The sequence below is a fragment of the Pristiophorus japonicus genome, chromosome 1 (genome assembly GCF_044704955.1).
Source record: "Pristiophorus japonicus isolate sPriJap1 chromosome 1, sPriJap1.hap1, whole genome shotgun sequence".
In the NCBI taxonomy this organism is placed as follows: Eukaryota; Metazoa; Chordata; class Chondrichthyes; family Pristiophoridae; genus Pristiophorus; species Pristiophorus japonicus.
In genome coordinates this window covers 459,220,099-459,242,321 of record NC_091977.1, presented here as the reverse complement: position 1 = coordinate 459,242,321, position 22,223 = coordinate 459,220,099, and positions in this window count along the sequence as shown.

The window sequence follows — 22,223 nt, the reverse complement described above, 5'->3', positions numbered from 1 at the left end:
ACTTCCGACCTCTGCTCCTCGCAGCTTCCGACCTTCCCTCCTCGCAACTTCCGACTTCTGTTCCTCGCAACTTCCGACCTCTGCTCCTCACAACTTCCGACTTCTGCTCCTCGCAACTTCCGACCTCTGCTCCTCACAACTTCCGACCTTCCCTCCTCGCCGCTTCCGACTTCTGCTCCTCGCAGCTTCTGACCTCCGCTTCTCTTCGCTTCCGACCTCTGCTCCTCGCAACTTCCGACCTTCCCTCCTCGCAACTTCCGACCTTCCCTCATCGCAACTTCCGACCTTCACTCCTCGCCGCTTCCGACCTTCCCTCCTCGCCGCTTCCGACTTCCGCACCTCGCCGCTTCCGACCTTCCCTCCTCGCCGCTTTCGACCTTCCCTCCTCGCCGCTTCCGACCTTCCCTCCTCGCCGCTTCCGATCTTCCCTCCTCGCAAATTCCGACCTTCCCTCCTCGCAACTTCCGACCTTCCCTCCTCGCAACTTCCGACCTTCCCTTCTCGCAACTTCCGACCTTCCCTCCTCGCCGCTTCCGACCTCTGCTCCTCGCAACTTCCGACCTTCCCTCCTCGCAACTTCCGACCTTCCCTCCTCGCAACTTCTGACCTTCCCTCATCGCAGCTTCCGACCTTCCCTCCTCGCCGCTTTCGACCTTCCCTCCTCGCCGCTTCCGACCTCTGCTCCTCGTCGCTTCCGACCTCTGCTCCTCTCAACTTCCGACCTTCACTCCTCGCCGCTTCCGACCTTCCCTCCTCGCCGCTTCCGACCTTCCCTCCTCGCCGCTTCTGACCTCCGCTCCTCGCCACTTCCGACCTCCGCTCCTCGCAACTTCCGACCTTCCCTCCTCGCAGCTTCCGACCTCTGCTCCTCGGAACTTCCGACCTTGCCTGCTCGCCGCTTCCGACCTTCCCTCCTCGCCGCTTCCGACCTTCCCTCCTCGCCACTTCCGACCTTCCCTCCTCGCAACTTCTTACCTTCCCTCCTCGCAACTTCCGACCTTCCCTCCTCGCAGCTTCCGACCTTCCCTCCTCGCCGCTTCCGACCTTCCCTCCTCGCCGCTTCCGACCTTCCCTCCTCGCCGCTTCTGACCTCCGCTCCTCGCCACTTCCGACCTCCGCTCCTCGCAACTTCTTACCTTCCCTCCTCGCAGCTTCCGACCTCCGCTCCTCGCCACTTCCGACCTCCGCTCCTCGCAGCTTCCGACCTCTGCTCCTCGCAGATTCTGACCTCCGCTTCTCTTCGCTTCCGACTTTCCCTCCTCATAACTTCCGACCTCTGCTCCTCGCAACTTCCGACTTCTGTTCCTCGCAACTTCCGACCTCTGCTCCTCACAACTTCCGACCTTCCCTCCTCGCAACTTCCGACCTCTGCTCCTCACAGCTTCCGACCTTCCCTCCTCAAAACTTCCGACTTCTGTTCCTCGCAACTTCCGTCCTCTGCTCCTCACAACTTCCGACCTTCCCTCCTCGCAACTTCCGACCTCTGCTCCTCGCAGCTTCCGACCTTCCCTCCTCGCAGCTTCCGACCTCTGCTACTTGCAGCTTCTGACCTCCGCTTCTCGCAACTTCCGACCTCTGCTCCTCTCCGCTTCTGACCTTCCCTCCTCGCAACTTCCGACCTTCGCTCCTCGCAGCTTCCGACCTCTGCTCCTCGCAGCTTCTGACCTCCGCTTCTCTTCGCTTCCGACTTTCCCTCCTCGTAACTTCCGACCTTCCCTCCTCGCAACTTCCGACCTTCCCTCCTCGCCGCTTCCGACCTCTGCTCCTCGCAACTTCCGACCTTCCCTCCTCGCAACTTCCGACCTTCCCTCCTCGCAACTTCTGATCTTCCCTCATCGCAGCTTCCGACCTTCCCTCCTCGCCGCTTTCGACCTTCCTTCTTCGCCGCTTCCGACCTCTGCTACTCGCAGCATCTGACCTCCGCTTCTCGCAACTTCCGACCTCTGCTCCTCTCCGCTTCTGACCTTCCCTCCTCGCAACTTCCGACCTTCGCTCCTCGCAGCTTCCGACCTCTGCTCCTCGCAGCTTCTGACCTCCGCTTCTCTTCGCTTCCGACCTTCCCTCCTCGCCGCTTCCGACCTCTGCTCCTCGCAACTTCCGACCTTCCCTCCTCGCAACTTCCGACCTTCCCTCATCGCAACTTCCGACCTTCCCTCCTCGTCGCTTCCGACCTCCGCTCCTCGCCGCTTCCGACCTTCGCACCTCGCCGCTTCCGACTTCCGCACCTCGCCGCTTCCGACCTTCCCTCCTCGTCGCTTCCGACTTCCGCACCTCGCCGCTTCCGACCTTCCCTCCTCGCCGCTTTCGACCTTCCCTCCTCGCCGCTTTCGACCTTCCCTCCTCGCCGCTTCCGTCCTTCCCTCCTCGCCGCTTCCGATCTTCCCTCCTCGCAACTTCCGACCTTCCCTCCTCGCAACTTCTGACCTTCACTCCTCGCAACTTCCGACCTTCCCTCCTCGTCGCTTCCGACCTCTGCTCCTCGCAACTTCCGACCTTCCCTCCTCGCCGCTTCCGACTTCTGTTCCTCGCAACGTCCGACCTCTGCTCCTCACAACTTCCGACCTTCCCTCTTCGCCGCTTCCGACTTCTGCTCCTCGCAACTTCCGACCTCTGCTCCTCACAACTTCCGACCTTCCCTCCTCGCCGCTTCCGACTTCTGCTCCTCGCAGCTTCTGACCTCCGCTTCTCTTCGCTTCCGACCTCTGCTCCTCGGAACTTCCGACCTTCCCTCCTCGCAACTTCCGACCTTCCCTCATCGCAACTTCCGACCTTCCCTCCTCGCCGCTTCCGACCTCCGCTCCTCGCCGCTTCCCACCTTCCCTCCTCGCCGCTTCCGACCTTCCCTCCTCGCCGCTTTCGACCTTCCCTCCTCGCCGCTTCCGACCTTCCCTCCTCGCCGCTTCCGACTTCCGCACCTCGCCGCTTCCGACCTTCCCTCCTCGCCGCTTCCGACCTTCCCTCCTCGCCGCTTTCGACCTTCCCTCCTCACCGCTTCCGACCTTCCCTCCTCGCCGCTTCCGATCTTCCCTCCTCGCAACTTCCGACCTTCCCTCCTCGCAACTTCTGACCTTCACTCCTCGCAACTTCCGACCTTCCCTCCTCGCCGCTTCCGACCTTCCCTCCTCGCCGCTTCCGATCTTCCCTCCTCGCAAATTCCGACCTTCCCTCCTCGCAACTTCCGACCTTCCCTCCTCGCAACTTCCGACCTTCCCTCCTCGCAACTTCCGACCTTCCCTCCTCGCCGCTTCCGACCTCTGCTCCTCGCAACTTCCGACCTTCCCTCCTCGCAACTTCCGACCTTCCCTCCTCGCAACTTCTGACCTTCCCTCATCGCAACTTCCGACCTTCCCTCCTCGCCGCTTTCGACCTTCCCTCCTCGCCGCTTCCGACCTCTGCTCCTCGCAACTTCCGACCTTCCCTCCTCGCAACTTCTTACCTTCCCTCCTCGCAACTTCCGACCTCTGCTCCTCGTCGCTTCCGACCTCTGCTCCTCTCAACTTCCGACCTTCCCTCCTCGCCGCTTCCGACCTTCCCTCCTCGCCGCTTCCGACCTTCCCTCCTCGCCGCTTCTGACCTCCGCTCCTCGCCACTTCCGACCTCCGCTCCTCGCAACTTCCGACCTTCCCTCCTCGCAGCTTCCGACCTCTGCTCCTCGCAACTTCCGACCTTGCCTGCTCGCCGCTTCCGACCTTCCCTCCTCGCCGCTTCCGACCTTCCCTCCTCGCCGCTTCCGACCTTCCCTCCTCGCAACTTCTTACCTTCCCTCCTCGCAACTTCCGACCTTCCCTCCTCGCAGCTTCCGACCTTCCCTCCTCGCCGCTTCCGACCTTCCCTCCTCGCCGCTTCCGACCTTCCCTCCTCGCCGCTTCTGACCTCCGCTCCTCGCCACTTCCGACCTCCGCTCCTCGCAACTTCTTACCTTCCCTCCTCGCAGCTTCCGACCTCCGCTCCTCGCCACTTCCGACCTCCGCTCCTCGCAGCTTCCGACCTCTGCTCCTCGCAGATTCTGACCTCCGCTTCTCTTCGCTTCCGACTTTCCCTCCTCATAACTTCCGACCTCTGCTCCTCGCAACTTCCGACTTCTGTTCCTCGCAACTTCCGACCTCTGCTCCTCACAACTTCCGACCTTCCCTCCTCGCAACTTCCGACCTCTGCTCCTCGCAGCTTCCGACCTTCCCTCCTCAAAACTTCCGACTTCTGTTCCTCGCAACTTCCGTCCTCTGCTCCTCACAACTTCCGACCTTCCCTCCTCGCAACTTCCGACCTCTGCTCCTCGCAGCTTCCGACCTTCCCTCCTCGCAGCTTCCGACCTCTGCTACTTGCAGCTTCTGACCTCCGCTTCTCGCAACTTCCGACCTCTGCTCCTCTCCGCTTCTGACCTTCCCTCCTCGCAACTTCCGACCTTCGCTCCTCGCAGCTTCCGACCTCTGCTCCTCGCAGCTTCTGACCTCCGCTTCTCTTCGCTTCCGACCTCTGCTCCTCGCAACTTCCGACCTTCCCTCCTCGCCGCTTCCGACCTTCCCTCCTCGCCGCTTCCGACCTTCCCTCCTCGCCGCTTCTGACCTCCGCTCCTCGCCACTTCCGACCTCCGCTCCTCGCAACTTCCGACCTTCCCTCCTCGCAGCTTCCGACCTCTGCTCCTCGCAACTTCCGACCTTGCCTGCTCGCCGCTTCCGACCTTCCCTCCTCGCCGCTTCCGACCTTCCCTCCTCGCCGCTTCCGACCTTCCCTCCTCGCAACTTCTTACCTTCCCTCCTCGCAACTTCCGACCTTCCCTCCTCGCAGCTTCCGACCTTCCCTCCTCGCCGCTTCCGACCTTCCCTCCTCGCCGCTTCCGACCTCCGCTCCTCGCAACTTCCGACCTCCGCTCCTCGCAACTTCCGACATCCGCTCCTCGCAACTTCCGACCTTCCCTCCTCGCAGCTTCCGACCTCTGCTCCTCGCAACTTCCGGCCTTCCCTCCTCGCCGCTTCTGACTTCCGCTCATCGCCGCTTCCGACCTACCCTCCTCGCAACTTCCGACCTTCCCTCCTCGCAGCTTCCGACCTCTGCTCCTCGCAACTTCCGGCCTTCCCTCCTCGCCGCTTCTGACTTCCGCTCAACGCCGCTTCCGACCTACCCTCCTCGCAACTTCCGACCTCTGCTCCTCGCAACTTCCGACCTCTGCTGCTCGCAGCTTCTGACCTCCACTTCTCGCAACTTCCGACCTTCCCTCCTCGCAACTTCCGACCTTCGCTCCTCGCAACTTCCGACCTCTGCTCCTCGCAGCTTCCGACCTCTGCTACTCGCAGCTTCTGACCTCCGCTTCTCGCAACTTCCGACCTCTGCTCCTCTCCGCTTCTGACCTTCCCTCCTCGCAACTTCCGACCTTCGCTCCTCGCAGCTTCCGACCTCTGCTCCTCGCAGCTTCTGACCTCCGCTTCTCTTCGCTTCCGACTTTCCCTCCTCGTAACTTCCGACCTCTGCTCCTCGCAACTTCCGACTTCTGTTCCTCGCAACTTCCGACCTCTGCTCCTCACAACTTCCGACCTTCCCTCCTCGCCGCTTCCGACTTCTGCTCCTCGCAACTTCCGACCTCTGCTCCTCGCAGCTTCCGACCTTCCCTCCTCGCAACTTCCAACTTCTGTTCCTCGCAACTTCCGACCTCTGCTCCTCACAACTTCCGACCTTCCCTCCTCGCAACTTCCGACCTCTGCTCCTCGCAGCTTCCGACCTTCCCTCCTCGCAGCTTCCGACCTCTGCTACTCGCAGCTTCTGACCTCCGCTTCTCGCAACTTCCGACCTCTGCTCCTCTCCGCTTCTGACCTTCCCTCCTCGCAACTTCCGACCTTCGCTCCTCGCAGCTTCCGACCTCTGCTCCTCGCAGCTTCTGACCTCCGCTTCTCTTCGCTTCCGACTTTCCCTCCTCGTAACTTCCGACCTCTGCTCCTCGCAACTTCCGACTTCTGCTCCTCGCAACTTCCGACCTCTGCTCCTCACAACTTCCGACCTTCCCTCCTCGCCGCTTCCGACTTCTGCTCCTCGCAGCTTCTGACCTCCGCTTCTCTTCGCTTCCGACCTCTGCTCCTCGCAACTTCCGACCTTCCCTCCTCGCAACTTCCGACCTTCCCTCATCGCAACTTCCGACCTTCCCTCCTCGCCGCTTCCGACCTCCGCTCCTCGCCGCTTCCGACCTTCCCTCTTGCCGCTTCCGACCTTCCCTACTCGCAACTTCCGTCCTTCCCTCCTCGCAACTTCCGACCTTCCCTACTCGCAACTACCGACCTCTGCTCCTCGCAACTTCCGACCTCTGCTCCTCTTCACTTCCGACCTCTGCTCCTCGCAGCTTCCGACCTCTGCTCCTCGCAGTTTCCGACCTTCCCTCCTCGCCGCTCCGACCTCCGCTCCTCGCAGCTTCCGACCTCCGCTCCTCGCAGCTTCCGACCTTCCCTCCTCGCCGCTTCCGACCTCTGCTCTTCGCAGCTTCCGACCTTCTCTCCTCGCAACTTCCGACCTCTGCTCCTCGCAACTTCCGACCTCCGCTCCTCGCAGCTTCCGACCTCTGCTCCTCTTCGCTTCCGACCTCTGCTCCTCGCAACTTCCGACCTTCCCTCTTCGCCGCATCCGACCTCCGCTCCTCGCCGCTTCCGACCTTCCCTCCTCGCCGCTTCCGACCTTCCCTCCTCGCAACTTCCGACCTTCCCTCCTCGCAACTTCCGACCTTCCCTCCTCGCAGCTTCCGACCTTCCCTCCTCGCAACTTCCGACCTTCGCTTCTCGCAACTTCCGACGTTCCCTCCTCACCGTTTCCGACCTTCCCTCCTCGAAAATTCCGACCTTCCCTCCTCGCAACTTCCGACCTTCCCTCCTCGCAACTTCCGACCTTCCCTCCTCGCCGATTCCGACTTTCCCTCCTCGCCGCTCCCGACCTCCGCTCCTCGCCGCTTCCGACCTTCCCTCCTCACCGCTTCCGACCTTCCCTCCTCGCCGCTTCTGACCTTCCCTCCTCGCAGCTTCCGACCTTCCCTCCTTGCCGCTTCCGACCTTCCCTCCTCGCAGCTTCCGACCTTCCCTCCTCGCCGCTTCCGGCCTTTCCTCCTCGCAGCTTCCGACCTTCCCTCCTCGCCGCTTCCGACCTCTGCTCCTCGCCGCTTCCGACCTTCCCTCCTCGCAGCTTCCGACCTTCCCTATTCGCCGCTTCCGACCTTCCCTCCTCGCAACTTCCGACCTCTGCTCCTCGCCGCTTCCGACCTCTGCTCCTCGCCGCTTCCGACCTCCGCTCCTCGCAACTTCCGACCTTCCCTCCTCGCAGCTTCCGACCTCTGCTCCTCGCAGCTTCTGACCTCCGCTTCTCTTCGCTTCCGACTTTCCCTCCTCGTAACTTCCGACCTCTGCTCCTCGCAACTTCCGACTTCTGTTCCTCGCAACTTCCGACCTCTGCTCCTCACAACTTCCGACCTTCCCTCCTCGCCGCTTCCGACTTCTGCTCCTCGCAACTTCCGACCTCTGCTCCTCGCAGCTTCCGACCTTCCCTCCTCGCAACTTCCGACTTCTGTTCCTCGCAACTTCCGACCTCTGCTCCTCACAACTTCCGACCTTCCCTCCTCGCAACTTCCGATCTCTGCTCCTCGCAGCTTCCGACCTTCCCTCCTCGCAGCTTCCGACCTCTGCTACTCGCAGCTTCTGACCTCCGCTTCTCGCAACTTCCGACCTCTGCTCCTCTCCGCTTCTGACCTTCCCTCCTCGCAACTTCCGACCTTCGCTCCTCGCAGCTTCCGACCTCTGCTCCTCGCAGCTTCTGACCTCCGCTTCTCTTCGCTTCCGACTTTCCCTCCTCGTAACTTCCGACCTCTGCTCCTCGCAACTTCCGACTTCTGCTCCTCGCAACTTCCGACCTCTGCTCCTCACAACTTCCGACCTTCCCTCCTCGCCGCTTCCGACTTCTGCTCCTCGCAGCTTCTGACCTCCGCTTCTCTTCGCTTCCGACCTCTGCTCCTCGCAACTTCCGACCTTCCCTCCTCGCAACTTCCGACCTTCCCTCATCGCAACTTCCGACCTTCCCTCCTCGCCGCTTCCGACCTCCGCTCCTCGCCGCTTCCGACCTTCCCTCTTGCCGCTTCCGACCTTCCCTACTCGCAACTTCCGACCTTCCCTCCTCGCAACTTCCGACCTTCCCTACTCGCAACTACCGACCTCTGCTCCTCGCAACTTACGACCTCTGCTCCTCGCAACTTCCGACCTCTGCTCCTCTTCACTTCCGACCTCTGCTCCTCGCAGTTTCCGACCTTCCCTCCTCGCCGCTCCGACCTCCGCTCCTCGCAGCTTCCGACCTCCGCTCCTCGCAGCTTCCGACCTTCCCTCCTCGCCGCTTCCGACCTCTGCTCTTCGCAGCTTCCGACCTTCTCTCCTCGCAACTTCCGACCTCTGCTCCTCGCAACTTCCGACCTCCGCTCCTCGCAGCTTCCGACCTCTGCTCCTCTTCGCTTCCGACCTCTGCTCCTCGCAACTTCCGACCTTCCCTCTTCGCCGCATCCGACCTCCGCTCCTCGCCGCTTCCGACCTTCCCTCCTCGCCGCTTCCGACCTTCCCTCCTCGCAACTTCCGACCTTCCCTCCTCGCAGCTTCCGACCTTCCCTCCTCGCAACTTCCGACCTTCGCTTCTCGCAACTTCCGACGTTCCCTCCTCACCGTTTCCGACCTTCCCTCCTCGAAAATTCCGACCTTCCCTCCTCGCAACTTCCGACCTTCCCTCCTCGCAACTTCCGACCTTCCCTCCTCGCCGATTCCGACTTTCCCTCCTCGCCGCTCCCGACCTCCGCTCCTCGCCGCTTCCGACCTTCCCTCCTCGCCGCTTCCAACCTTCCCTCCTCGCCGCTTCTGACCTTCCCTCCTCGCAGCTTCCGACCTTCCCTCCTTGCCGCTTCCGACCTTCCCTCCTCGCAGCTTCCGACCTTCCCTCCTCACCGCTTCCAACCTTCCCTCCTCGCCGCTTCTGACCTTCCCTCCTCGCAGCTTCCGACCTTCCCTCCTTGCCGCTTCCGACCTTCCCTCCTCGCAGCTTCCGACCTTCCCTCCTCGCCGCTTCCGGCCTTTCCTCCTCGCAGCTTCCGACCTTCCCTCCTCGCCGCTTCCGACCTCTGTTCCTCCCCGCTTCCGACCTTCCCTCCTCGCAGCTTCCGACCTTCCCTATTCGCCGCTTCCGACCTTCCCTCCTCGCAACTTCCGACCTCTGCTCCTCGCAACCTCCGACCTTCCCTCCTCGCAACTTCCGACCTCTGCTCCTCGCCGCTTCCGACCTTCCCTTCTCGCCGCTTCCGACCTCTGCTCCTCGCAACTTCCGACCTCCGCTCCTCGCAACTTCCGACCTCTGCTCTAAGTAACTTCCGACCTCCGCTCCTCGCTACTACCGACCTCTGCTCCTCGCAGCTTCCGACCTTCCCTCCTCGCCGCTTCTGACCTTCCCTCCTCGCCGCTTCCGTCCTTCCCTCTTCGCCGCTTCCGACCTCCGCTCCTCGCCGCTTCCGACCTCCGCTCCTTGCAACTTCCGACCTTCCTTCCTCGCAGCTTCCGACCTTCCCTCCTCGCAACTTCCGACCTTCCCTTCTCGCCGCTTCCGACCTCCGCTCCTCGCAACTTCCGACCTACCCTCCTCGCAACTTCCAAGCTCCGCTCCTTGCAACTTCCGACCTTCCCTCCTCGCCGCTTCCGACCTCTGCTCCTCGCAACTTCCGACCTCCGCTACTCACAACTTCCGACCTCTACTCCTCGCAGCTTCCGACCTCTGCTCCTCGCAACTTCCGACCTTCCCTCCTCGCCGCTTCCGACCGTCCCTCCTTGCCGCTTCCGACCTTCCCTCCTCGTCGCTTCCGACCTCCGCTCCTCGCCGCTTCCGACCTCCGCTCCTTGCAACTTCCGACCTTCCCTCCTCGCCGCTTCCGAACTCTGCTCCTCGCAACTTCCGACCTCCGCTCCTTGCAACTTCCGACCTCTGCTCCTCGCAACTTCCGACCTTCCCTTCTCGCCGCTTCCGACCTCTGCTCCTCGCAACTTCCGACCTCCGCTACTCACAACTTCCGACCTCTACTCCTCGCAGCTTCCGACCTCTGCTCCTCGCAACTTCCGACCTTCCCTCCTCGCCGCTTCCGACCGTCCCTCCTTGCCGCTTCCGACCTTCCCTCCTCGTCGCTTCCGACCTCCGCTCCTCGCCGCTTCCGACCTCCGCTCCTTGCAACTTCCGACCTTCCCTCCTCGCCGCTTCCGAACTCTGCTCCTCGCAACTTCCGACCTCCGCTCCTTGCAACTTCCGACCTCTGCTCCTCGCAACTTCCGACCTTCCCTTCTCGCCGCTTCCGACCTCCGCTCCTCGCAACTTCCGACCTTCCCTCCTCGCAACTTCCGACCTTCCCTTCTCGCCGCTTCCGACCTCCGCTCCTCGCAACTTCCGAGCTTCCCTCCTCGCAACTTCCGACCTACCATCCTCGCCGCTTCCGACCTTCCCTCCTCGCCGCTTCCGATCTTCCCTCCTCGCCGCTTCCGACCTTCCCTCCTCGCAGCTTCCGACCTTCCCTCCTCACCGCTTCTGACCTTCCCTCCTCGCAGCTTCCGACCTTCCCTCCTCGCCGATTACGACCTCTGCTCTTCGCAACTTCCGACCTTCCCTCCTCGCCGCTTCCGGCCTTCCCTCCTCGCAGCTTCCGACCTTCCCTCCTCGCCGCTTCCGACCTTCCCTCCTCGCAACTTCCGACCTCTGCTCCTCGCCGCTTCCGACCTTCCCTCCTCGCAACTTCCGACCTTCCCTCCTCGCAACTTCCGACCTTCCCTCCTCGCAACTTCCGACCTTCCCTCCTCGCAACTACCGACCTCTGCTCCTCGCAACTTCCGACCTCTGCTCCTCGCAACTTCCGACCTCTGCTCCTCGCAACTTCCGACCTCTGCTCCTCGCAACTTCCGACCTCCGCTCCTCGCAGCTTCCGACCTCTGCTCCTCTTCGCTTCCGACCTCTGCTCCTCACAACTTCCGACCTTCCCTCCTCGCCGCTTACGACCTCCGCTCCTCGCCGCTTCCGACCTTCCCACCTCGCCGCTACCGACCTTCCCTCCTCGCGGCTTCCGACCTTCCCTCCTCGCAACTTCCGACCTTCCCTCCTCGTAACTTCCGACCTCTGCTCCTCGCAACTTCCGACCTTCCCTCCTCGCCGCTTCCGACCTTCGCACCTCGCAACTTCCGACCTTCCCTCCTCGCAACTTCCGACCTTCCCTCCTCGCAACTTCCGACCTCCCCTCCTCGCAACTTTTGGCCTTCCCTCCTCACCGCTTCCGACCTTCCCTCCTCGCAACTTCCGACCTTCCCTCCTCGCAACTTCCGACCTTCCCTCCTCGCAACTTCCGACCTCCCCTCCTCGCAACTTTTGGCCTTCCCTCCTCGCCGCTTCCGACCTTCCCTCCTCGCCGCTTCCGACCTTCCCTCCTCGCCGCTTCCGACCTTCCCTCCTCGCCGCTTCTGACCTTCCCTCCTCGCAGCTTCTGACCTTCCCTCCTCGCAGCTTCCGACCTTCGCTCCTCGACGCTTCCGACCTTCCCTCCTCGCAGCTTGCGACCTTCCCTCCTCGACGCTTACGACCTCTGCTCCTCGCAACTTCCGACCTTCCCTCCTCGCAACTTCCGACCTCCCCTCCTCGCAACTTTTGGCCTTCCCTCCTCGCCGCTTCCGACCTTCCCTCCTCGCAACTTCCGACCTTCCCTCCTCGCAACTTCCGACCTTCCCTCCTCGCAACTTCCGACCTCCCCTCCTCGCAACTTTTGGCCTTCCCTCCTCGCCGCTTCCGACCTTCCCTCCTCGCAACTTTTGGCCTTCCCTCCTCGCCGCTTCCGACCTTCCCTCCTCGCAACTTCCGACCTTCCCTCCTCGCAACTTCCGACCTCCCCTCCTCGCAACTTTTGGCCTTCCCTCCTCGCCGCTTCTGACCTTCCCTCCTCGCAGCTTCCGACCTTCGCTCCTCGACGCTTCCGACCTTCCCTCCTCGCAGCTTGCGACCTTCCCTCCTCGACGCTTACGACCTCTGCTCCTAGCAACATCCGACCTTCCCTCCTCGCAACTTCCGACCTTCCCTCCACGCAACTTTCGACCTCTGCTCCTCGCCGCTTCCGACTTTCCTTCCTCGCCACTTCCGACCTCTGCTCCTCGCAACTTCCGACCTCCGCTCATCGCAACTTCCGACCTCTGCTCCTCGCAGCTTCTGACCTCTGCTCCTCGCAACTTCCGACCTTCCCTCCTCGCCGCTTCTGACCTTCCCTCCTCGCCGCTTCCGACCTCCGCTCCTTGCAACTTCCGACCTTCCCTCCTCGCAGCTTCCGACCTCTGCTACTCGCAACTTCCGACCTTCCCTCCTCGCAACTTCCGACCTTCCCTCCTCGCAACTTCTGATCTTCCCTCCTCGCAGCTTCCGACCTTCCCTCCTCGCCGCTTTCGACCTTCCCTCCTCGCCGCTTCCGACCTCTACTCCTCGCAACTTCCGACCTTCCCTCCTCGCAACTTCTGACCTTCCCTCCTCGCAGCTTCCGACCTTCCCTCCTCGCCGCTTCCGACCTCTGCTCCTCGCAACTTCCGACCTTCCCTCCTCGCAACTTCCGACCTTCCCTCCTCGCAACTTCTGATCTTCCCTCATCGCAGCTTCCGACCTTCCCTCCTCGCCGCTTTCGACCTTCCTTCTTCGCCGCTTCCGACCTCTGCTACTCGCAGCTTCTGACCTCCGCTTCTTGCAACTTCCGACCTCTGCTCCTCTCCGCTTCTGACCTTCCCTCCTCGCAACTTCCGACCTTCGCTCCTCGCAGCTTCCGACCTCTGCTCCTCGCAGCTTCTGACCTCCGCTTCTCTTCGCTTCCGACTTTCCCTCCTCGTAACTTCCGACCTCTGCTCCTCGCAACTTCCGACTTCTGTTCCTCACAACTTACGACCTTCCCTCCTCGCAACTTCCGACCTTCGCTCCTCGCAACTTCCGACCTCTGCTCCTCGCAGCTTCCGACCTTCCCTCCTCGCAACTTCCGACTTCTGTTCCTCGCAACTTCCGACCTCTGCTCCTCACAACTTCCGACTTCTGCTCCTCGCAACTTCCGACCTCTGCTCCTCACAACTTCCGACCTTCCCTCCTCGCCGCTTCCGACTTCTGCTCCTCGCAGCTTCTGACCTCCGCTTCTCTTCGCTTCCGACCTCTGCTCCTCGCAACTTCCGACCTTCCCTCCTCGCAACTTCCGACCTTCCCTCATCGCAACTTCCGACCTTCACTCCTCGCCGCTTCCGACCTTCCCTCCTCGCCGCTTCCGACTTCCGCACCTCGCCGCTTCCGACCTTCCCTCCTCGCCGCTTTCGACCTTCCCTCCTCGCCGCTTCCGACCTTCCCTCCTCGCCGCTTCCGATCTTCCCTCCTCGCAAATTCCGACCTTCCCTCCTCGCAACTTCCGACCTTCCCTCCTCGCAACTTCCGACCTTCCCTTCTCGCAACTTCCGACCTTCCCTCCTCGCCGCTTCCGACCTCTGCTCCTCGCAACTTCCGACCTTCCCTCCTCGCAACTTCCGACCTTCCCTCCTCGCAACTTCTGACCTTCCCTCATCGCAGCTTCCGACCTTCCCTCCTCGCCGCTTTCGACCTTCCCTCCTCGCCGCTTCCGACCTCTGCTCCTCGTCGCTTCCGACCTCTGCTCCTCTCAACTTCCGACCTTCACTCCTCGCCGCTTCCGACCTTCCCTCCTCGCCGCTTCCGACCTTCCCTCCTCGCCGCTTCTGACCTCCGCTCCTCGCCACTTCCGACCTCCGCTCCTCGCAACTTCCGACCTTCCCTCCTCGCAGCTTCCGACCTCTGCTCCTCGGAACTTCCGACCTTGCCTGCTCGCCGCTTCCGACCTTCCCTCCTCGCCGCTTCCGACCTTCCCTCCTCGCCGCTTCCGACCTTCCCTCCTCGCAACTTCTTACCTTCCCTCCTCGCAACTTCCGACCTTCCCTCCTCGCAGCTTCCGACCTTCCCTCCTCGCCGCTTCCGACCTTCCCTCCTCGCCGCTTCCGACCTTCCCTCCTCGCCGCTTCTGACCTCCGCTCCTCGCCACTTCCGACCTCCGCTCCTCGCAACTTCTTACCTTCCCTCCTCGCAGCTTCCGACCTCCGCTCCTCGCCACTTCCGACCTCCGCTCCTCGCAGCTTCCGACCTCTGCTCCTCGCAGATTCTGACCTCCGCTTCTCTTCGCTTCCGACTTTCCCTCCTCATAACTTCCGACCTCTGCTCCTCGCAACTTCCGACTTCTGTTCCTCGCAACTTCCGACCTCTGCTCCTCACAACTTCCGACCTTCCCTCCTCGCAACTTCCGACCTCTGCTCCTCGCAGCTTCCGACCTTCCCTCCTCAAAACTTCCGACTTCTGTTCCTCGCAACTTCCGTCCTCTGCTCCTCACAACTTCCGACCTTCCCTCCTCGCAACTTCCGACCTCTGCTCCTCGCAGCTTCCGACCTTCCCTCCTCGCAGCTTCCGACCTCTGCTACTTGCAGCTTCTGACCTCCGCTTCTCGCAACTTCCGACCTCTGCTCCTCTCCGCTTCTGACCTTCCCTCCTCGCAACTTCCGACCTTCGCTCCTCGCAGCTTCCGACCTCTGCTCCTCGCAGCTTCTGACCTCCGCTTCTCTTCGCTTCCGACTTTCCCTCCTCGTAACTTCCGACCTTCCCTCCTCGCAACTTCCGACCTTCCCTCCTCGCCGCTTCCGACCTCTGCTCCTCGCAACTTCCGACCTTCCCTCCTCGCAACTTCCGACCTTCCCTCCTCGCAACTTCTGATCTTCCCTCATCGCAGCTTCCGACCTTCCCTCCTCGCCGCTTTCGACCTTCCTTCTTCGCCGCTTCCGACCTCTGCTACTCGCAGCATCTGACCTCCGCTTCTCGCAACTTCCGACCTCTGCTCCTCTCCGCTTCTGACCTTCCCTCCTCGCAACTTCCGACCTTCGCTCCTCGCAGCTTCCGACCTCTGCTCCTCGCAGCTTCTGACCTCCGCTTCTCTTCGCTTCCGACCTTCCCTCCTCGCCGCTTCCGACCTCTGCTCCTCGCAACTTCCGACCTTCCCTCCTCGCAACTTCCGACCTTCCCTCATCGCAACTTCCGACCTTCCCTCCTCGTCGCTTCCGACCTCCGCTCCTCGCCGCTTCCGACCTTCGCACCTCGCCGCTTCCGACTTCCGCACCTCGCCGCTTCCGACCTTCCCTCCTCGTCGCTTCCGACTTCCGCACCTCGCCGCTTCCGACCTTCCCTCCTCGCCGCTTTCGACCTTCCCTCCTCGCCGCTTTCGACCTTCCCTCCTCGCCGCTTCCGTCCTTCCCTCCTCGCCGCTTCCGATCTTCCCTCCTCGCAACTTCCGACCTTCCCTCCTCGCAACTTCTGACCTTCACTCCTCGCAACTTCCGACCTTCCCTCCTCGTCGCTTCCGACCTCTGCTCCTCGCAACTTCCGACCTTCCCTCCTCGCCGCTTCCGACTTCTGTTCCTCGCAACGTCCGACCTCTGCTCCTCACAACTTCCGACCTTCCCTCTTCGCCGCTTCCGACTTCTGCTCCTCGCAACTTCCGACCTCTGCTCCTCACAACTTCCGACCTTCCCTCCTCGCCGCTTCCGACTTCTGCTCCTCGCAGCTTCTGACCTCCGCTTCTCTTCGCTTCCGACCTCTGCTCCTCGGAACTTCCGACCTTCCCTCCTCGCAACTTCCGACCTTCCCTCATCGCAACTTCCGACCTTCCCTCCTCGCCGCTTCCGACCTCCGCTCCTCGCCGCTTCCCACCTTCCCTCCTCGCCGCTTCCGACCTTCCCTCCTCGCCGCTTTCGACCTTCCCTCCTCGCCGCTTCCGACCTTCCCTCCTCGCCGCTTCCGACTTCCGCACCTCGCCGCTTCCGACCTTCCCTCCTCGCCGCTTCCGACCTTCCCTCCTCGCCGCTTTCGACCTTCCCTCCTCGCCGCTTCCGACCTTCCCTCCTCGCCGCTTCCGATCTTCCCTCCTCGCAACTTCCGACCTTCCCTCCTCGCAACTTCTGACCTTCACTCCTCGCAACTTCCGACCTTCCCTCCTCGCCGCTTCCGACCTTCCCTCCTCGCCGCTTCCGATCTTCCCTCCTCGCAAATTCCGACCTTCCCTCCTCGCAACTTCCGACCTTCCCTCCTCGCAACTTCCGACCTTCCCTCCTCGCAACTTCCGACCTTCCCTCCTCGCCGCTTCCGACCTCTGCTCCTCGCAACTTCCGACCTTCCCTCCTCGCAACTTCCGACCTTCCCTCCTCGCAACTTCTGACCTTCCCTCATCGCAACTTCCGACCTTCCCTCCTCGCCGCTTTCGACCTTCCCTCCTCGCCGCTTCCGACCTCTGCTCCTCGCAACTTCCGACCTTCCCTCCTCGCAACTTCTTACCTTCCCTCCTCGCAACTTCCGACCTCTGCTCCTCGTCGCTTCCGACCTCTGCTCCTCTCAACTTCCGACCTTCCCTCCTCGCCGCTTCCGACCTTCCCTCCTCGCCGCTTCCGACCTTCCCTCCTCGCCGCTTCTGACCTCCGCTCCTCGCCACTTCCGACCTCCGCTCCTCGCAACTTCCGACCTTCCCTCCTCGCATCTTCCGACCTCTGCTCCTCGCAACTTCCGACCTTGCCTGCTCGCCGCTTCCGACCTTCCCTCCTCGCCGCTTCCGACCTTCCCTCCTCGCCGCTTCCGACCTTCCCTCCTCGCAACTTCTTACCTTCCCTCCTCGCAACTTCCGACCTTCCCTCCTCGCAGCTTCCGACCTTCCCTCCTCGCCGCTTCCGACCTTCCCTCCTCGCCGCTTCCGACCTTCCCTCCTCGCCGCTTCTGACCTCCGCTCCTCGCCACTTCCGACCTCCGCTCCTCGCAACTTCTTACCTTCCCTCCTCGCAGCTTCCGACCTCCGCTCCTCGCCACTTCCGACCTCCGCTCCTCGCAGCTTCCGACCTCTGCTCCTCGCAGATTCTGACCTCCGCTTCTCTTCGCTTCCGACTTTCCCTCCTCATAACTTCCGACCTCTGCTCCTCGCAACTTCCGACTTCTGTTCCTCGCAACTTCCGACCTCTGCTCCTCACAACTTCCGACCTTCCCTCCTCGCAACTTCCGACCTCTGCTCCTCGCAGCTTCCGACCTTCCCTCCTCAAAACTTCCGACTTCTGTTCCTCGCAACTTCCGTCCTCTGCTCCTCACAACTTCCGACCTTCCCTCCTCGCAACTTCCGACCTCTGCTCCTCGCAGCTTCCGACCTTCCCTCCTCGCAGCTTCCGACCTCTGCTACTTGCAGCTTCTGACCTCCGCTTCTCGCAACTTCCGACCTCTGCTCCTCTCCGCTTCTGACCTTCCCTCCTCGCAACTTCCGACCTTCGCTCCTCGCAGCTTCCGACCTCTGCTCCTCGCAGCTTCTGACCTCCGCTTCTCTTCGCTTCCGACCTCTGCTCCTCGCAACTTCCGACCTTCCCTCCTCGCCGCTTCCGACCTTCCCTCCTCGCCGCTTCCGACCTTCCCTCCTCGCCGCTTCTGACCTCCGCTCCTCGCCACTTCCGACCTCCGCTCCTCGCAACTTCCGACCTTCCCTCCTCGCAGCTTCCGACCTCTGCTCCTCGCAACTTCCGACCTTGCCTGCTCGCCGCTTCCGACCTTCCCTCCTCGCCGCTTCCGACCTTCCCTCCTCGCCGCTTCCGACCTTCCCTCCTCGCAACTTCTTACCTTCCCTCCTCGCAACTTCCGACCTTCCCTCCTCGCAGCTTCCGACCTTCCCTCCTCGCCGCTTCCGACCTTCCCTCCTCGCCGCTTCCGACCTCCGCTCCTCGCCACTTCCGACCTTCCCTCCTCGCAACTTCTTACCTTCCCTCCTCGCCGCTTCCGACCTTCCCTCCTCGCCGCTTCCGACCTTCCCTCCTCGCCGCTTCCGACCTTCCCTCCTCGCAGCTTCCGACCTCCGCTCCTCGCCACTTCCGACCTCCGCTCCTCGCAGCTTCCGACCTCTGCTCCTCGCAGATTCTGACCTCCGCTTCTCTTCGCTTCCGACTTTCCCTCCTCATAACTTCCGACCTCTGCTCCTCGCAACTTCCGACTTCTGTTCCTCGCGACTTCCGACCTCTGCTCCTCACAACTTCCGACCTTCCCTCCTCGCAACTTCCGACCTCTGCTCCTCGCAGCTTCCGACCTTCCCTCCTCAAAACTTCCGACTTCTGTTCCTCGCAACTTCCGTCCTCTGCTCCTCACAACTTCCGACCTTCCCTCCTCGCAACTTCCGACCTCTGCTCCTCGCAGCTTCCGACCTTCCCTCCTCGCAGCTTCCGACCTCTGCTACTTGCAGCTTCTGACCTCCGCTTCTCGCAACTTCCGACCTCTGCTCCTCTCCGCTTCTGACCTTCCCTCCTCGCAACTTCCGACCTTCGCTCCTCGCAGCTTCCGACCTCTGCTCCTCGCAGCTTCTGACCTCCGCTTCTCTTCGCTTCCGACCTCTGCTCCTCGCAACTTCCGACCTTCCCTCCTCGCAACTTCCGACCTTCCCTCCTCGCAGCTTCCGACCTTCCCTCCTCGCCGCTTCCGACCTCTGCTCCTCGCAACTTCCGACCTTCCCTCCTCGCAACTTCCGACCTTCCCTCCTCGCAACTTCTGATCTTCCCTCATCGCAGCTTCCGACCTTCCCTCCTCGCCGCTTTCGACCTTCCTTCTTCGCCGCTTCCGACCTCTGCTACTCGCAGCTTCTGACCTCCGCTTCTCGCAACTTCCGACCTCTGCTCCTCTCCGCTTCTGACCTTCCCTCCTGGCAACTTCCAACCTCTGCTCCTCGCAGCTTCTGACCTCCGCTTCTCTTCGCTTCCGACCTTCCCTCCTCGCCGCTTCCGACCTCTGCTCCTCGCAACTTCCGACCTTCCCTCCTCGCAACTTCCGACCTTCCCTCATCGCAACTTCCGACCTTCCCTCCTCGTCGCTTCCGACCTCCGCTCCTCGCCGCTTCCGACCTTCGCTCCTCGCCGCTTCCGACTTCCGCACCTCGCCGCTTCCGACCTTCCCTCCTCGCCGCTTCCGACTTCCGCACCTCGCCGCTTCCGACCTTCCCTCCTCGCCGCTTTCGACCTTCCCTCCTCGCCGCTTTCGACCTTCCCTCCTCGCCGCTTCCGTCCTTCCCTCCTCGCCGCTTCCGATCTTCCCTCCTCGCAACTTCCGACCTTCCCTCCTCGCAACTTCTGACCTTCACTCCTCGCAACTTCCGACCTTCCCTCCTCGTCGCTTCCGACCTCTGCTCCTCGCAACTTCCGACCTTCCCTCCTCGCCGCTTCCGACTTCTGTTCCTCGCAACTTCCGACCTCTGCTCCTCACAACTTCCGACCTTCCCTCCTCGCCGCTTCCGACTTCTGCTCCTCGCAGCTTCTGACCTCCGCTTCTCTTCGCTTCCGACCTCTGCTCCTCGGAACTTCCGACCTTCCCTCCTCGCAACTTCCGACCTTCCCTCATCGCAACTTCCGACCTTCCCTCCTCGCCGCTTCCGACCTCCGCTCCTCGCCGCTTCCCACCTTCCCTCCTCGCCGCTTCCGACTTCCGCACCTCGCCGCTTCCGACCTTCCCTCCTCGCCGCTTCCGACCTTCCCTCCTCGCCGCTTTCGACCTTCCCTCCTCGCCGCTTCCGACCTTCCCTCCTCGCCGCTTCCGATCTTCCCTCCTCGCAACTTCCGACCTTCCCTCCTCGCAACTTCTGACCTTCACTCCTCGCAACTTCCGACCTTCCCTCCTCGCCGCTTCCGACCTCTGCTCCTCGCAACTTCCAACCTTCCCTCCTCGCCGCTTCCGACCTCTGCTCCTCGCAACTTCCGACCTTCCCTCCTCGCAACTTCCGACCTTCCCTCCTCGCAACTTCCGACCTTCCCTCCTCGCAACTTCCGACCTTCCCTCCTCGCAACTTCCGACCTTCCCTCCTCGCAACTTCCGACCTTCCCTCCTCGCAACTTTCGACCTTCCCTCCTCGCCACTTCCGACCTCTGCTCCTCGCAACTTCCGACCTTCTCTCCTCGCAACTTCTTACCTTCCCTCCTCGCAACTTCCGACCTCTGCTCCTCGTCGCTTCCGACCTCTGCTCCTCTCAACTTCCGACCTTCCCTCCTCGCCGCTTCCGACCTTCCCTCCTCGCAACTTCCGACCTTCCCTCCTCGCAACTTCCGACCTTCCCTCCTCGCCGCTTCCGACCTCTGCTCCTCGCAACTTCCGACCTTCCCTCCTCGCAACTTCCGACCTTCCCTCCTCGCAACTTCTGACCTTCCCTCCTCGCCGCTTCCGACCTTCCCTCCTCGCAACTTCCGACCTTCCCTCCTCGCAACTTCCGACCTTCCCTCCTCGTCGCTTCCGACCTCTGCTCCTCTCAACTTCCGACCTTCCCTCCTCGCCGCTTTCGACCTTCCCTCCTCGCAACTTCCGACCTTCCCTCCTCGCCGCTTCCGACCTCTGCTCCTCGCAACTTCCGACCTTCCCTCCTCGCAACTTCTTACCTTCCCTCCTCGCAACTTCCGACCTCTGCTCCTCGTCGCTTCCGACCTTCCCTCCTCGCAGCTTCCGACCTTCCCTCCTCGCCGCTTCCGACTTCCCCTCCTCGCAACTTCCGACCATCTCTCCTCGCCGCTTCCGACCTTCCCTCCTCGCAGCTTCCGACCTTCCCTCCTCGCCGCTTCCGATCTTCCCTCCTCGCAACTTCCGACCTTCCCTCCTCGCAACTTCTGACCTTCACTCCTCGCAACTTCCGACCTTCCCTCCTCGCCGCTTCCGACCTCTGCTCCTCGCAACTTCCGACCTTCCCTCCTCGCCGCTTCCGACCTCTGCTCCTCGCAACTTCCGACCTTCCCCCCTCGCAACTTCCGACCTTCCCTCCTCGCAACTTCCGACCTTCCCTCCTCGCAACTTCCGACCTTCCCTCCTCGCAACTTCCGACCTTCCCTCCTCGCAACTTCCGACCTTCCCTCCTCGCCGCTTCCGACCTCTGCTCCTCGCAACTTCCGACGTTCCCTCCTCGCAACTTCCGACCTTCCCTCCTCGCAACTTCTGATCTTCCCTCATCGCAGCTTCCGACCTTCCCTCCTCGCTGCTTTCGACCTTCCCTCCTCGCCGCTTCCGACCTCTGCTCCTCGCAACTTCCGACCTTCCCTCCTCGCAACTTGTGACCTTCCCTCCTCGCAACTTCCGACCTCTGCTCCTCGCCGCTTCCGACCTCTGCTCCTCTCAACTTCCGACCTTCCCTCCTCGCCGCTTCCGACCTTCCCTCCTCGCCGCTTCCGACCTTCCCTCCTCGCCGCTTCCGACCTCCGCTCCTCGCCACTTCCGACCTCCGCTCCTCGCAACTTCCGACCTTCCCTCCTCGTAGCTTCCGACCTCTGCTCCTCGCAACTTCCGACCTTGCCTGCTCGCCGCTTCCGACCTTCCCTCCTCGCCGCTTCCGACCTCCGCTCCTCGCCACTTCCGACCTCCGCTTCTCGCAACTTCCGACCTTCCCTCCTCGCAACTTCCGACCTTCCCTCCTCGCAACTTCCGACCTCTGCTCCTCGCAGCTTCTGACCTCCGCTACTCTTCGCTTCCGACCTCTGCTCCTCGCAACTTCCGACCTTCCCTCATCGCAACTTCCGACCTTCCCTCCTCGCCGCTTCCGACCTCCGCTCCTCGCCGCTTCCGACCTTCCCTCCTCGCCGCTTCCGACTTCCGCACCTCGCCGCTTCTGACCTTCCCTCCTCGCCGCTTCCGACCTTCCCTCCTCGCCGCTTCCGACCTTCCCTCCACGCCGCTTCCGACCTTCCCACCTCGCAACTTCCGATCTTCCCTCCTCGCAACTTCCGACCTTCCCTCCTCGCAGCTTCCGACCTTCCCTCCTCGCAACTTCCGACCTTCCCTCCTCGCAACTTCCGACCTCTGCTCCTCGCAACTTCCGACCTTCCCTCCTCGCAACTTCCGACCTTCCCTCCTCGCAACTTCCGACCTTCCCTCCTCGCAACTTCCGACCTTCCCTCCTCGCAACTTCCGACCTACCCTCCTCGGAACTTCCGACCTTCCCTCCTCGCAACTTCCGACCTTCCCTACTCGCAACTTCCGACCTTCCCTCCTCGCCGCTTCCGACCTTCCCTCCTCGCCGCTTACGACCTTCCCTCCTCGCCGCTTCCGACTTTCCCTCCTCTCCGCTTCCGACCTTCCCTCCTCGCCGCTTCCGACCTTCCCTCCTCGCAACTTCCGAC